The sequence below is a fragment of the Triticum aestivum genome, chromosome 7B, assembly GCF_018294505.1.
Source record: "Triticum aestivum cultivar Chinese Spring chromosome 7B, IWGSC CS RefSeq v2.1, whole genome shotgun sequence".
Taxonomy (NCBI): domain Eukaryota; kingdom Viridiplantae; phylum Streptophyta; class Magnoliopsida; order Poales; family Poaceae; genus Triticum; species Triticum aestivum.
In genome coordinates this window covers 337,253,167-337,270,812 of record NC_057813.1, presented here as the reverse complement: position 1 = coordinate 337,270,812, position 17,646 = coordinate 337,253,167, and positions in this window count along the sequence as shown.

The following is a 17,646-nucleotide window of genomic DNA, read 5'->3' as shown; positions in this document are numbered from 1 at the left end:
TCGTCGAGCAGGTCCTTGGGTTCATCGGATGTGAATAGCACTTCACTTCTGACCGCCTCCTCCCGCCGTGACGAAGACGACACCGAGGTGGGGTCCCAGAAGGGGCCCAGCCAGGACGAGGTGGTCTTGGAGGCGCCGCAAGGCGACCTCCCAGACTTCGGGCATGAGGGGGGTCAACCCCCAAAGGGTTCTGAGTTCGGCCCTGGACCGGACTCCGCACCGGAACCTTTAGTGGTTACGGAGTCCGGCGGGCGGCCCCTTCATAGGTAGGGCGAGACTGCAACGCCGGTGACCTCCGTCCAACCGGAGGCGCCGGATACTTTGCTGGAGGCGCTCAATGGCGCCTCCATCGATGAGGAGCACCGCACTGTTATGAGTGCGGTGATCCAGAAGGTTCAGTCCGCCAAGAGTGGGCTGACTGAAGCCTGTACCAGCCTTCTAACAAGCTTTGAGGTATGTAATTTAGATATGTAAAATAGTACCGCATAGACAGTAGCCCTAATGCTTAGTTTGGTGTTCGGAAAGAAAAGCCGAACTGAGTATCTAAAAAGATATACGCAGGAGTCTAACATAAACATGTCAATATGGGAATGTAGGCTGCGCTGCTGACCTCTGCCGCACTGACTGCAGAGGTCAATGCATTGAAGCAGAGCCTCGAGCTGTCCGAGAACGAGCTCGGCCGTGCCAAGAAGCAGCTCGAGGACAAGGAAGGTAAGAAGTACCTTATTAAAGTAATACCTTATAGAAAAGGATTTGGTTGCAAAAAATGACAGAAACAACGTGAGTATTGCAGGGGCCACAAACGAGGTGGCGACCCTGAAGGAAGTGGTGTCCAAGGCCGAACGCAATGCGGCCGTGAAACGCACCGAGCAAGATAAGCAGGAGGCGCGGGTGGCGGAGGTGCGGCAAGAGCTCCAGGCTCTCGTGGAAAAACACGAGAGTTTGGAGCGTGACTCGAAGACTCGGGAGTCCGAGCTCGCCTCGGCTCTTGAGAGTGCTAAAGCCGCCAAGGCCGAAGCCCAAAAAGCCCTCCAGGAAATTGAGGCAATAAAGAAGATAGCGGCGGGTAAGGCATTCTTCATGCAAAGCAAGCACGTGAAAGTGAATTACTTGTTACTTACCCGAATCCGGAGCTCTCCAGGAGCATATCTGCCCCACAGTGTGTCCGACGCTGCCGCGTTCTACCGAGCCAAGGAGGGGAGCTCGACGGAAAAGGTGTTCTGGTCTCAATATGCTGAGGCCGGACATCCGGTGCCCCTGAGCGACCAGCTGAAGCAGCTGGTCGAGCTCCACAAGGTGGCCGAACAGGCCATGAAGGCCTCATAGTTCGGCTGTGACCCAAAGAAGCCATGCCTGGGAGCTACTTCGGTCTGGTGCGGCGGTTGGTGGACGCCTATCCATGGATTGAAGTCATCAAGCACTCCGTCTGCATTGAAGGTGCCTGTCGGGCCCTTGCCCATGCTAAAGTGCACTGGGCAAGATGGACGCCGAGAAGCTTGTGACGGACGCACCACTGCCAGGCAAGGAGTATCGCATGCCCGAGATGTACTATAAGGGTGTCCTGAAGGGTGCCCGCCTTATAGCGGGTGAATGCTCCAAAGATGTAATTTTTGAGTAGACTCGCATTTTGTTATCCTGTGCGCTGAAAACTTGTTCATATGCGTTAAGCAACGCTTGCTAATTTAAAATATTACCTTATGTGCGGCCGTTTATCAAATTTGAGAGATGGCAAGTCGTTGGCTTCAGCCCCCATGCCACGAGTGCTGGGGTGTTCGGGATAAACTTGAGCGCTCTTTTTCCCATTTTTGGGTCCTTCGAGGGAGGCGCTCAACACAATTAACGAGGCAACCGGACTTATAATGCTTGAACACTCCCACTTAGCCATAGAATTCTATAATTTTAAATTTCAGCGAATCCCCTAGTGTTCAGAGGACCGAATTCGGGGCGCTATCCACGCCTGGGGCCGGACAAGGCCGGCTCCTCGCTCTAAGCGGCATAAGTCTTTAGGGACTCGAAAAAACCTCTCGAACAGCAACCGGCTCTCGCCCTATCATGACGATCAGTTTTAGCTTTCTCCACTGAGGTGCTCAACCCAGCTCAACTGGGGCACAATCGCAGTGGTTCTCCCAGCGCTACCCTAGCCGATATAACGGAACGTAAGGTACCAAAACATGGGAGCCGGGCAAACCCAACTATTGACCCAAGACATGATTCGGAGCCGATGCATATAATGCTATAAGTTTGGGGCGCCGCACTTGTGAAAGTGTTCGGACTTATCACACCATACTTTGGGGAACTTAAGCCCCTGGTGTATTTGGCCGTACCAAAGCGTACGGGTGCAACATGTCATAAGTGAACATATATAGATAAAAAAAGGAATGCAATGATAGGCAAAAAGCGGTGCATTGTTTTTTCAAAAAATACTGCAATGAAAGCAGAACGATACAAATAGGCGATAAGCAAGGGATGGGACTATTTAACATGTCCCCCTCCAGGGGTAGGCTACAGGATGGTATGCAAAACAGGTATAATGCTCGAAATAGAGACCACCTGGATACCCGAGGTAACTTTTCTGCTTCCCTGGCTGTTGCATCGTGAGTTCGGCGATTCTACTGCCGGGCAGGGCTTCTTGAAAACCAAGTCCTAAGAATAAGATAAAAAAGAATGACACATTTGGGAGCCCCTGGTGTGGTTGAGCCGCACTCTGGGCATGCCGTGGTCATACCCCTCCCCCTATGCCCATGGTATCTCTAGAGTGTAGTGATGTACGCGTGGTACTGGTCTCGCGATTTTGCGAGGCCTGGGGTTGGGGCCGCATTGCTACGCGTGCTCGGGACGTGCCAGGTGGTCTTGTTGTAGGTTACTCCAGGCGCGCTTGACAGTGTCCGGCCGCTTAACAGCCGGACTCAAGAATTGCCTTAAGAGGCTGCTTTGTACTTCCGCCGCGAGAGCCACTGTATGCTCCTCTGTTCGGAGAGAGCTTTCAGTGTTTCCGTTGACCGTAATGACTCCTCGAAGGCCTGGCATCTTGATCTTGAGGTATGCGTAGTGTGGCACCGCATTGAACTTTGCAAATGCGTTTCGCCCGAGCAGTGCATGATAGCCGCTGCGGAACGGGACTATGTCGAAGATTAACTCCTCGCTTCGGAAGTTATCCGGGGATCCGAAGACCACTTCAAGTGTCACTGAGCCTGTACAATTGGCCTCTACACCTAGTATGACGCCTTTAAAGGTCATTTTTGTGGGTTTAATCCTTGAGGGGTCTATGCCCATCTTGCGCACTGTATCCTGATAAAGCAGGTTTAGGCTGCTGCCGCCATCCATCAGGACCCTAGTGAGGTGAAATCCGTCGACGATTGGGTCTAGAACCAATGCGGCGAATCCGCCATGGCGGATGCTAGTGGGGTCGTCCCTTCGATCAAAAGTGGTCGGGCATGAGGACCACGGGTTGAACTTCGGGGAGACTGGCTCCATCGTATATACATCCCTAAGTGCACGCTTCCGCTCCCTTTTGGGTATGTGGGTTGCGTATATCATGTTCACCGTCCGCACTTGTGGGGGGAAACCCTTCTATCCTCTATTGATCGGCGGCCGGGTCTCTTCCTCGTCATCGCTATGTAGCCCCTTGTCATTGTTTTTGGCAATTAACTTGCCTGCCTGCTTGAACACCCAACAATCCCTGTTGGTGTGATTGGCTGGCTTTTCGGGGGTGCCGTGTATCTGGCACGAGCGATCGAGTATTCGGTCCAAATTGGACGGGCCCGGAGTATTTCTTTTGAATGGCTTTTTCCGCTGACCGGGTTTAGAGCCTCTGAATCCGGCATTGACTGCCGTATCTTCAGTGTTATCGCCGTTAATGCGGCGCTTGTGCTTATTGCGACGCGACCTGCCATTGTCGTCCTTGGTATCTGAACTACCAGAGTTTTTGGTCAGGTTGTTACTGCGAGCTAGCCAGCTGTCCTCTCCCGCGCAGAAGCGGGTCATGAGTGATGTGAGGGCTGCCATGGATTTTGGCTTTTCCTGTCCTAGGTGCCGGGCAAGCCACTCGTCGCGGATGTTATGTTTGAAGGCTGCAAGGGCCTCTGCATCAGGACAGTCGACGATTTGATTTTTCTTGGTTAAGAACCGTGTCCAGAATTGTATGACCGATTCATCTGGCTGCTGAATTATGTGGCTTAGGTCATCAGCGTCTGGTGGTCGCACATATGTGCCCTGGAAGTTATCAAGGAATGCGGCTTCCAGGTCTTCCCAACACCCAATTGATTCTGCTGGCAAGCTGTTGAGCCAATGCCGAGCTGGTCCTTTAAGCTTGAGTGGGAGGTATTTGATGGCGTGTAGATCATCACCGCGGGCCATGTGGATGTGAAGGAGATAGTCCTTGATCCAAACCGCAGGATCTGTTGTGCCGTCGTATGATTCAATGTTTATGGGTTTGAAACCCTCAGGGATTTGATGATCCATTACTTCGTCTATGAAGCATAGTGGGTGTGCGGCACCTCTGTATTGGACTATATCACGACGCAGCTCAAACGAGCTTTGTCCACTGTGTTTGGCCCAGCCGGAATTGTTGTATTCGGCGTGACGATTGTCATCACGTATCATGGGGCGCCCACGTGATCCGTAGATCGATCTTGTTTGTCTTGCCTTGTCCTCCAATATGTCTCGCAAGTCTGGCGCATTCCCCCGTGGCTTTGTACTTTTCGAGCGACGCCGGGGTGCGGCTTTAGTGGGGGGCCTAGAGGCCTCTCTGTCGCGGCCGCGTGGTGGCTTGTCGGCCGTATTGTGCGCTGGTGATGTAGGTTTAGGTGCTTCCTCCTCTAATTGGGGTAGTAGCCTTCGTTTTGGGTATCTCTGAGGGGCATTCGAGTTCATACTCTTCGGCCGCAAGGACTTCAGTCCATCTGTCGGCTAGCAAGTCTTGGTCAGCTCTAAGCTGTTGCTGCTTTTTCTTGAGGCTGCTTGCCGTGGCCAAACGCCTGCGTTTGAAACGCTCTTGTTCGACGGGATCCTCAGGCACTACAAATTCGTCGTCGTCGAGGCTTGCCTCATCTTCGGAGGGAGGCATATAATTATCGTCCTCTACCTCTCTGTCTGCCGCTCTCTCATGAGGGCTGGCTTCTCCATCCTCCTGCGTTGAATCCTGCTGGAGGGGGTTGTCTTCGGCACTGCCCGGGGTGTTATTGTCTCCGGTGCCGGAATCTCCATTTTTGCGGTGGCGGGATTTAGAGCGGCGCCGCTGACGCCGGCGCTTAGGCTGTTTCTTGGAGGGGTCGTCCTCCGTTGTTCCATCGCCATTCCCATCCTTTGGGATGTCCACCATGTATATGTCGTATGACGAGGTGGCCTTCCAGTGCCCTGTAGGCGCTGGTTCTTGGTCGTCTCCGGCATTGTCGTCCATACCGTCGATGTCTTCGGAGTCGAAGTCTAGCATGTCGGTTAAGTCATCGACAGTGGCTACGAAGTGGGTGGTGGGTGGGCTTTGAATTTCTTCGTCGTCCGCATCCCAACCGTCCTGACCATAATCCGGCCAGGGCTCTCCTGATAAAGGGAGACACTTAAGCGAATTCAGGATGTCGCCAAAAGGCGAGTGCTGAAAGATGTCCGCAGCGGTGAACTCCATGATCGGCGCCCAATCGGATTCGATTGGCAGGGGCGCGGAAAGTTCCGGGTCCGGAGAGGAGTCCGGCACCTTGGATTCACGAGCTTCACAAGGGACAAGGTTGGTATTCGGCTCTATCGCCGTAGAGGTAGCAGCCCCCGAGGCGGTGTCTAGCCACCCATCCTCGATCTGTGCAGTCGGCTCTGAGATAAGGGTCGGAGCGGATGCTTGTGCGGCCTCCAGGGCACTGTCGACAGCAGAGCAAAATCATGCCCATCGTGACAGTGCGGCGCGCTCGGCTGTGGCTCGAATCTGTCAAAGATCAAGCATCCGCGGATGTCAGCCGTATAGTTCAAACTTCCAAATCTGACCTGATGGCCAGGGGCGTAGCTTTCGACCTGCTCCAGATGGCCAAGCGAATTGGCCAGCAGTGCAAAGCCGCCAAATACAAAGATCTTCCCGGGGAGAAAAGTCTCACCCTGGACCACGTCGTTGTTGATGATCGAAGGAGCCATCGGGCCTATAGGTGACGACACAGAGGAACTCTCGATGAAAGCACCAATGTCGGTGTCAAAACCGGCGGATCTCAGGTAGGGGGTCCCGAACTGTGCGTCCAGGAGGATGGTAACAGGAGACAAGGGACACAATGTTTTTACCCAGGTTCGGGCCCTCTCGGTGGAGGTAAAACCCTACTCCTGCTTGATTGATATTGATGATATGGGTAGTACAAGAGTAGATCTACCACGAGATCAGAGAGGCTAAACCCTAGAAGCTAGCCTATGGTATGATTGTTGTTCATCCTACGGACTAAAACACTTCGGTTTATATAGACACCGGAGAGGGCTAGGGTTACACAGAGTCGGTTACAATGGCAGGAGATCTACATATCCATATCGCCAAGCTTGCCTTCCACGCCAAGGAAAGTCCCGTCCGGACACGAGACGAAGTCTTCAATCTTGTATCTTCATAGTCTTGGAGTCCGGCCAAATATGATAGTTCGGCTATCCGGACACCCCCTAGTCTAGGACTCCCTCAACAATCATGACTACCTCACGTCCCTTCGAGTTGCTTCACATGGACTTATTTGGCCCTACTCACTACTCCACCCTTACTACCACCGCACATCTCTATGGCTTCATTATTGTTGATGATTACTCGAGATACACCTGGGTACACATAATTCTCTATAAGACTGAAGTGTATGATGTCTTCAGACGCTTCGCAAATCGGGCCATGATGAATTATGGCATCAAGATCAAGCACATCCAGAGTGACAATGGCATTGAGTTCAAGAATGTTGTCCTTGACATTTATCTTGATACTTTGGGCATCACACATGAGTTCTCTGCTCCTTACACACCTCAACAGAATGGCATCATGCAGCGCAAGAACAAAACGCTCATTGAGATGGCACGGACGATGCTCCATGAATACAAGACTCCAAGAAAATTCTGGCCCGAAGCCATTGATATTGCGTGCCACATCATCAATAGAGTATATCTTCATAAGTACTTCAAGAAAACATCTTATGAACTTCTGACTGGTAAGAAGCCAAACATCAGTTACTTCAAAGTCTTTGGTAATAGGTGCTGGATCAAGGATCCACATCACACTTCTAAATTCACACCGAAAGCACATGAAGGTTTTATGCTTGGTTACAGAAAGGACTCGCACACCTACAGGGTCTTCAATCTCTTTCACTACAAAGTGGTTGAAACTGTAGATGTGCGGTTTGATGAAACTAATGGCTCGCAAAGAGAGCACCTGCCAAATGCGCCAGATGAAGGTACACCAGGTGAAGCTATCAGGCTGATGGGTACTTGAGAAATCATACCCACTGAGGAACAGGATGAGGATGAGATGATCATTTCTGCACCTAATCAACATGAAGACATTGCTCAGTCTGAAGCCAATGCTGAAGATGAAGCCAATAGTCAGTCTGACCAAAATCTTCGTCCAGCTCATCCTCGAGCCGCCAATGAAGTCTAGATTGGGAAGATTATTGATAGGATCAATGCACCTGGTCCTCTCACTCGATCAAGAGATACACAACTAGCAAACTTCTGCTGTCACTTTGCCTTTGTCTCTATATCTGAACCCAAGAAAGTCGAAGAAGCCTTCATGGAACCTGAATGGATTCAAGCTATGCAAGAAGAGCTTCAACAGTTTGAGCTGAATAATGTCTAGGAGCTTGTCAAACGTCCTGATCCTCGCAAGCACAACATCATTGGCACGAAATGGATCTATCGCAACAAGCAAGATGAACCTGGACAAGTTGTCAGAAACAAGGCTCTCCTCATCGCTCAAGATTACACACAAGTGGAGGGAATCGACTTTGATGAAACCTTTGCTCCTGTGGCCTGGCTTGAAGCCATTCGCATATTGTTGGCCTATGCTAACCATCACAACATTCTTCTGTACCAAATGGATGTGAAGAGTGCCTTTCTCAACGGCAAAATCAAAGAAGAAGTGTATGTCACTCAACCACCTGGTTTTGAAGATCCAAAGCATCCTGATATGGTATACAAGCTCAACAAGGCACTATATGGCCTCGAACAAGCACCTCGCGCCTGGTATGACACACTCAACGAATTCCTGAAGAGCAAAGGCTTCAAACATGGTTCTCTAGATCCCACTCTCTTCACGAAGACATATGATGGTGAACTGTTTGTGTGTCAAATATATGTGGATGACATCATCTTCGGGGTGCACTGATAAGAGATACAGTGATGCGTTTGGATACATGATGCAAGAGCAATATCAGATGTCCATGATGGGAGAGCTAAAATTCTTCCTTGGTCTTCAAATCCATCAACAACGCAATGGCATCTTTATATCACAAGAAAAATACCTCAAAGATTACTTGAAGAAGTTTGGATTGCAAGATTGCAAAGGGCACGTGACGCCAATGCCAACCAAAAGTCATCTTGGCCCTGACGACAATGGTAAAGAGTTCGATCAAAAGGTATATCGCTCCATGATTGGTTCTTTACTATAGTTATGTGCATCTAGGCCAGATATTATGCTTAACTTTCATGTGTGCCCGATTCCATGCGGCACCAAAGGAATCACATCACCTTGCTGTGAAGCGAATTCTTCGATATTTGGCTCACACCCCAACACTAGGATTACGGTATCCAAAGTGCTCATCGTTTGATCTAGTTGGATACTCAGATGCTGATTATGCTGGTGACAAGGTTGATCGTAAGTCTACATCAGACACATGTCACTTTCTTGGACGATCTCTTGTTTGTTGGTCTTCAAAGAAGCAGAACTGTGTATCCCTCTCCACTGCTGAATCTGAATACATTGTTGTTGGGCCTTGCTGTGCTCGGCTTCTTTGGATGAAGCAAAATCTCAAGGATTATGGCATCAACATGAAGAATGTGCCACTCTTCTGTGACAATTAAAGCACCATCAAGATTGCCAAGAATTTAGTTCAGCACTCGAAGACAAAGCACATTAAGATTCATCATCACTTTCTTAGAGATCATGTCATCAAGGAAGACATTGAGATATCTTCACAAAGCCCTTGGATGAGAAAAGGTTTTGCAAGCTGCAGTGTGAGCTAAATATCCTAGAATCCTCAAATTTCTAGTGAATGGACACATGATACAGCCATTTTGAATCATGCTTTTATATCGATATTTATTGCATTATGGGCTGTTATTTCACGTTATGACACAATACTTATGCCCATTCTCTCTTATTTTACAAGGTTTACATGAAGAGGGAGAATGCTGACAGTTGGGATTCTAGGCTGGAAAAGGAGCAAATATTAGAGACCTATTCTGCACAACTCGAAAAGTCCTGAAACTCCATGAAAGTCATTCTTGGAATTAATAAAAATACTGAGCGGAAGAAATACCATAGGGAGGCCACCCACCGTCCATGAGGGTGGGGGGCGCGCCCTACCCTCCTGGGTGCACCCCCTGCCTCGTGGGCCCCCTGGCAGCCTTCCGGTGACCATCTTCTGCTATATGAAGTCTTTTACCCTGGAAAAAAATCATAAGCAAGCTTTCGGGACGAAACTCTACCGCCACGAGGCGGAACCTTGGCGGAACCAATCTAGGGCTTCGGCGGAGCTGTTCTGCCGGGGAAACATCCCTTCGGGATGGGGAAATCATCACCATCGTCATCACCATCGATCTTCTCATCGGGAGGGGGTCAATTTCCATCAACATCTTCACCACCACCATCTCCTCTCAAACCCTAGTTCATCTCTTGTATCCAATCTTTGTCCCAAAACCTCAGATTGGTACCTGTGGTTTGCTAGTAGTGTTGATTACTCCTTGTAGTTGACGCTAGTTGGTTTATTCGGTGGAAGATCAAGTTAGAGAAGCCAGATACCACTAGGAGAAAAGCCTCTCTTGTCGGGCAAAAGGACTTGGCAAGGGCAGTGTCACCCACGGAAGAAAGCGACAAAGATGTCCCGGCAGGACCTGCCGGGACTCACGGAGGCGAGAGACACCTCATCAACCACTCCCCCACGACCCACGTCGTGGATCAGTGTAGTGTCAAGCCACAAAAGTGATTAAGTGGCAACCACTCGCCACATGGCAGACCCTTTCTACTGGAAAAACCTACAAATGACAGTCGTCCTGTGACGTGTCAAACAAGCAGACATGGAGCTGGCAGAATAAGCCCGGAAAGGCTTGCCAGGCGAGCAAGGATGTGACGTTGAGTGGCGCATTTAATGCACCCTGTCAGCCTGTGATACGTCCATTTTGCATCATGCTTTAATATCAATATTTATTTCATTATGGGTTGTTACCTACACATTATGTCACAACACTTATGCCTTTTTCTCTCTTATTTTACAAGGTTTACATAAAGAGGGAGAATGCCAGCAGCTGGAAAAGGAGCAAATGTTAGAGGCCTATTCTACACAACTCCAAAATTCCCGAAACTCCACGAAAGCTAGTTTTGGAATATATTAAAAATATTGGGCGAAGAAAGCACCATAGGGGGGCCACCCACTGTCCATGAGGTTGGAGGGCACGCCCCCTGCCTCATGGGCAACCTGGCAGCCCCCCCGATGCCCATCTTCTGCTATATGGCGTCTTTTTCCCTTGAAAATATCATAAGGAAGCTTTCGGGACGAAGCGCTGCCGTCTCGAGGCGGAACCTTGGCGGAACCAATCTAGGGCTCCGGCGGAGCTATTCTGCCAGGGAAACATCCCTCCGGGAGGGGGAAATCGTGACCATCATCATCACCATCGATCCTCTCATCGAGAGGGGGTCAATCTCCATCAACATCTTCACCAACACCATCTCCTCTCAAAACCTAGTTCATCTCTTGTATCCGATCTTTGTCTCAAAACCTCAGATTGGTACCTGTGGGTTGCTAGTAGTGTTGATTACTCCTAGTAGTTGATGCTAGTTGGTTTATTCGGTGGAAGATAATATGTTCAGATCCTTTATGCATATTAATACCCTCTTATTATGAACATGAATATGATTTGTGAGTAGTTACGTTTGTTCATGAGGACATGGGAGAAGTCTTGTTATAAGCAGTCATGTGAGTTTGGTATTCGTTCGATATTTTGATGAGATGTATGTTGTCTTTTCTCTAGTGGTGTTACGTGAACGTCGACTACATGACACTTCACCATTGTTTGGTCCTATAGGAAGTCATTGGGAAATAATAAATAGATGATGGGTTGCTAGAGTGACAGAAGCTTAAACCCTAGTTTATGCGTTGCTTCGTAAGGGGCTGATTTGGATCCATATATTTCATGATATGGTTAGGTTTACCTTAATACTTATTTTGTAGTTGTGGATGCTTGCAATAGGGGTTAATCATAAGTGGGATGCTTGTCCAAGAAAGGGCAGTACCCAAGCACCAGTCCACCCACATATCAAATTATCAAAGTAACGAACGCGAATTATATGAGCATGATGAAAACTAGCTTGACGATAATTCCCATATGTCCTCGGGAGCGCTTTTCTCCATATAAGAACTTTTCTAGGCTTGTCCTTTGCTACAAAAAGTATTGGTCCATCTTGCTGCACCTTATTTACTTTCATTGCTTGTTTCCCGTCATGGATTACCTTATCACAAAACTATCTGTTACCGATAATTTCAGTGCTTGTAGAGAATACCTTACTGAAGACCGCTTGTCATTTCCTTCTACTCCTTGTTGGGTTCGACACTCTTACTTACCGAAAGGACTATGATAGATCCCCTACACTTGTGGGTCATCAAGAATCTTTTCTAGCACCGTTGCCGAGGAGTGAAGTGCCTTTGGTAAGTGGAACTTGGTAAGGAAAATTTATATAGTGTGCTGAAATTTACTGTCACTTGTTACTATGGAACATAATGCTTTGAGGGGCTTGCTACGTCTTGAGCTTGCGTTGGTTTTCCTCGAAGAGGAGAGGGTGATGCAGCAAAGTGTAGCGTAAGTATTTCCCTCTGTTTTGAGAACCAAGGTATCAATCCAGTAGGAGGCTCCTCAAAAGTCCCACGCACCTACACAAACAAACTGAGAACTCGCAACCAACACAATAAAGGGGTTGTCAATCCCTTCATGGCCACTTGCGAAAGTGAGATCTAATAAAGATAATATGATAAGATAGATATATTTTTGGTATTTTATAAGATAGATGCAAAAAGTAAAGATGCAAATAAAGTAGATTCAAAGCAAATATGATAAGAGATAGACCCGGGGGCCATAGGTTTCACTAGAGGCTTCTCTCAAGATAGCATAAGTATTACGGTGGGTGAAGAAATTACTGTCGAGCAATTGATAGAAAAGCGCATAGTTATGAGATTATCTAGGCATGATCATGTATATAGGTGTCTTGGTTGTTATTCTCAGGAAAAGAGCGGGGCATGCTTACTAAAGTGCCTTTGTTCACTTGCGGCTCGGTCGACGGCTGGCCCCCTTGTGGGCGCTGTGCGGTAAGGATGCCCTCCAGGACAGGGCCCCCTAGTGAAGGTTTCTTCCCTCATTTGAAAACCTCCGTTTCCAAGTCCTCAGGGGCGGTCCTTTTCTTCTCGTGGGGAGAGGGGATTCTAGGTTCTCCTCCCCAATCATCCTCCAACAAGGGAGCACTAATTTCCCTGGTTAGGATGCATAATGTACCTCCAGCATGAAGCCCACTTTTGGCTTCCCTATTCCTCCCCTCATCCTCCCCGGATGGCACTTGATAAGGTGCGCGAGCCAGCATCCTGGTTAGTACAGGATCCAGCGAGTCTTCAGGAAGAGGGGCCAAACACCTGATCCACTCCGCCTTTCTTATCCAGTCCTGGCCAAGGGTGGTTTTTCAGAATAATGTTGTGACAAATATAATGACAGCATGTTCGGTCGCGGAGTTACTTACTTGGGTACCTGGACGGTTGTAGTTGAGACCCGCATCCTTTGTTGTGTCCAGACACTTTATTCGTGATCCGAAGAATAATCAATACATCCCTTCGAGCGTCACGCCGAAGAAGCGTTGAATGGTTCATGGTCCTTCCGGGTTAAACTTCCACATACAGAGAGATCGACGTTGGCATGGCAGGACCCGACGAACTAACATTACTTGAATTACATTGACGAGACTAATATCCCTCTTGAGGATATCTCAGATGCTGCTTTGCAATGTCAGCACATCATTAACCGGTCCCCAGTCCAGCCCCTTGTTGACCCATGATGCAAGCTGTGGCGGAGGGGCAGAGCGGAAGGCCGGGGTGGCTGCCCACTTTGTACCTCGGGGTGCTGTGATATAAAACCACTCCCGTTGCGATAGGTCAGACACCTCCGGGAAGGAACCCTTTGGCCATAAGGCGTCGGCACCTTTGCTTATTATAGCGCCTCCGCACTCCGCGTGTCGACCGTCGATCATCTTCGGCTTCACATTGAAGGTCTTGACCCATAAGACAAAGTGTGGGTAATGCGGAGGAATGCCTCACAGACGACGATAAACGACGAGATGTGAAGGAAGGAATTTGGAGCTAGTTCATGAAAATCTTGCCCATAATTGAACATGAGCCCTCTAACAAAGGGATGGAGACCGAAACCTAGCCCTTGGATGAAGTGGGAGATGAATGCAATGCTCTCGTTGGGTTTGGGAATAGGAACAACCTGCCCTTGGGCAGGAAGCCTGTGAAGGATTTCGGCGGTCAGATACCTAGCCTCCCTAAGATTCTTGATGTCCTCCTCTGTGACAGATGAGGCCATCAACCAGCATTGAGGGTTGGATCCGGACATGATTGAAGGTCCGGAGCGCGTGGACTGAACCTTGGGTGTTGGAACTCGAGGTAGGAGAAGGGAAGGATCAGGCGTGGAAAGAAAAGGACAGGTTTTGGCCTCTTTATAAAGAGGATGAATGTCAAGCGTCCTCCACGCGGCCGTTTGGAACTTGCCTAAACTAAGGAGTCATACTAACGACACGATTGGGTTACCCACGCCCGTATTAATGAGAATCCCATGATAAGGGGAACACGATCTCTGCTTCGATAAGACGTGCCAATAAAACCGCCTCGCAAGACGTGCAATGCCAGGTTGGGAAAAACGGTTCTAATAATAATCGGGACGTGGCGTGGTGTCAGGCTGGGTAAAAGTTGTCAGCAGATTAGATTTGTGGAATATTGTGCTCTCTAAGGTGGTGCGTGGGATTTGTTTTGCAGAGCCGGACACGATTCATGTGTTCAAAATCTACCTTGGAGTATTCGGAGAAGGAACCCGCCTTGCAATGCCAAAGACAATCTGCACGCCGGACTCATCGTCATTGAAGCCTGGTTTAGGGGCTACTGAGGGAGTCCTAGATTAGGGGGTCCTCGGACAGCCGGACTATATGCTTATGCCGTACTATTGGACTATGAAGATACAAGATTGAAGACTTCGTCCTGTGTCCGGGTGGGACTCTCCTTTGCGTGGAAGGCAAGCTTGGCAATTCGGATATGTAGATTTCCTTCTCTGTAACCGACTCTGTGTAACCCTAGCCCCCTCCGGTGTCTATATAAACCAGAGGGTTTAGTCCATGGACAAGAACAATCATAATCATAGGCTAGCTTCTAGGATTTAGCCTCTACAATCTCGTGGTAGATCAACTCCTATAATACTCATATCATCAAGATCAATCAAGCAGGAAGTAGGGTATTACCTCCATAGAGAGGGCCCGAACCTGGGTAAACATTGTGTCCCCCGCCTCCTGTTACCATTAGCCTTAGACGCATAGTTTGGGACCCCCTACCCGAGATCCGCCGGTTTTGATGCCGACAGCCAGCTTGACGAATTTGACTTTGGTGCCTAGCCAATCAGCTTTATAAGCGTCAAATTCATCACTGAGAGCTTTGATTTCCGACTGTATAGTCACAAGTTCTTCAGTTGACATTTTCAAGACATTTTTCTTCAGATAGTGCTCCTTCTTGTACTGAGCTTTCTTCATATATCTGGCCTTCTCAAACTTCCATTTTTCTTCGGAAATGAAAGCAGTCAACATGTAACTTTGTCCTGGTGTGAGGTTCAGATCAGGAAGAGGTGTATTGGGATCTTTATGCCAAAGATCGATGTAGTCAAGGACCTTTGGTACTAGCGGGCCGGTTTTGTCGGTCTCTGATGATTTGAGCCAGTTCTTCATCATCAGATTCATCTTCAGATGATGGTACTTCAAAAGCGACCTGCTTCTTGTGAGCACTTGACCTTGTGTCGCGTCCACCAGTGACCTTTTTCTTCAGCAGCTGCGGCTGTGTTGAGGAACTTGCTAAAGCTCCTGAAGCAATTGAAAATCTTGTAGTCCTTTGGCACATGGCAAGATGCACTGGTGTTGAGGACTTTGTAGGTGCAGCTGAGTGCTTTGCTTAGGCAGAAGACCCTGAGGGCATTGAGTAGCTGGGCCGTGAAGGCATTGAGTAGCTGGGCCATGAGGGCATGGCAGAGGAAGATGGCTTCACAACAGATTTCTTCTTCATAGCCTTCTTAGGCTAACTAGCAGAGGCTTCAGCAGCAGCAGCAGAATCTTCGTTGAATTTCTTCACTGCCTCCTTTGCTACCTTAGCCAATTTCCTTTGGCGTTTGGCCCATTCTTTTGGAAATTCCTCACCTCTTCTGATGTTACAGGGATCAGCTTCTTGGCCTGGTGCCAATGGAGGTCTTGGGCATGGAGGATTTACAACGAATTTCTTCATGTACTTAGGAGTGACATAGCGGTATTCCTTCCATTCCCATGCCCATCTTCGTTCAATCTACTGAATGCGCACCTTACGCTGATTTTTATTCTCCTCGCCATGAGTAGCCTCATCAGGAGTTTAATAATCTGCATAAATATCTTCAGGGATTTCAAATATAGTGTTAGTTTCAGGCCTCTTGATTCCCTTCTGAGGACGCTTTTCTTCAGCCATTTTCTTCAGTTGAGGATTCTGAAAAAATAGATGTCTCTGAGGAAGTATGCAGTTTTTCTTCAAGGAACGCTGCAAATGAGTTAAGTTGATGAGAACCTAGTGATTAGTAGCAGACATGTGTACCTGTGAACAGAGTATAGGTGCGAAGAATTTGAAGAGGTCATATGCGTTCTCAGATTTTATTTTTAATAGGAATCAAGTTTGAGGAATTTGACCAGGGGAGTCTTGAGGAATTTCACTAAGAGTTCTTGTCTTAGGTTCCAGAGGTCTATAGATTGGAAATCCACACAATTGAGGAATCTTGAAGAAAAGTACATCTTAGAGAGAAAGATCAAGAACAGATGCAACTTTGGTGTTTAAGAATGTGAAGATTGAAGAATAAACACCTTTTGAAGATTTTGTGTAAATCATCAGAATCAACGAGGGTAGTAAAAGCGAGTTATATTTACCCTTGACGAAGAACGCAACAAATAGTGAGATGAACTGTGGAAGTTCATCCGTTTAGATCTTCCATGCCCTAACTTGGCAGAGGAAGACAACTACGGCGACGGCGGAGGTGAAGATTTCCGCGGTCGTCGCGAGTACGACGGCGACGAGGTCGAGGCTGCTAAGCTCTTCCTCATCAGCGATGATGGAGATTAGCGGCGGCGCTAGGTCATAGAGCTTGAGCAGGAGAGAGAGAGGTCGAGCGGAGTAAATGAGCTGAGGTGCAAGGGGAGGGGTATTTATAAGGAAGTGAAAAACTGTTCGTCTGAAGAATTCGGACAAACGTGCCCCTGACCCTTGCTATCCTAGTGACATGTGTCACCCACGTACAAAGAGGTGGAGATCGTGGGTGAGTTGTTTAATCTAGTCGTGGGATGTGGAAGGATTTGATCGGCAAAAGCTAAAAAATTAGATATGAAAATTTTAACGTGTCGTTCACAAATTCTTTAGCTGTCAAGGACATAGTGAAGATTTTGAACGAGTTTCAACTAGAACGCACATGAAGAATTTGTGAACAGATTAGGTTGAGTTTAACATAGAGGGGGAACGGGTCCGATCACATTCACTTAGATGAAAAAGCAACTTGAAGAATTAGCTATAAGTGAATGTTTTAGAGGACATGAAAAACTCAAATATCTATATATATATATATATATATAGCAATGAAGAACAGCGACGGAAAGACTGAGAAAATTGCAAAGTTGAAGAACTTGAAAAACTAAAGAAATTGCAAAATTCAATTTTAAGATTTCCAACTTTGGTTGGTGGCGTAACCCACCATATAAGAATGATGATTTCAGACACCACGTACAATTGTCGTAGGGTTCTAAGAATCAAATTCTTCATTAATTTCTTCACACCTAGAGGGTTAGTCTTCATTGATTGAAGAAAAATGTTACTTCGTGTATTGCACATCTAAGTCATCAATTTTGCATAAGTGTTAGGATGTGTGTCCTTTTCAAAGAACATTCAATTATTCTAAGATATTTAGCTCACACCGCAGCCTGCTAAATCTCTTCTCATCAAAGGGCTTTGTGAAAAATATCGGCCAGCTGATCTTCAGTATTTGCATGGTCGATGGAGATGTCGCCCTTCGACACATGGTCATGTCTGGATGTGCTTTGTCTTCGAGTGCTGAACTGGGTTGTGAGCAATCTTGATAGCACTCTCATTGTCGCAGTAGAGTGGCACATTCTTCACATTGATGCCATAGTCCTTGAGGGTATGCTTCATC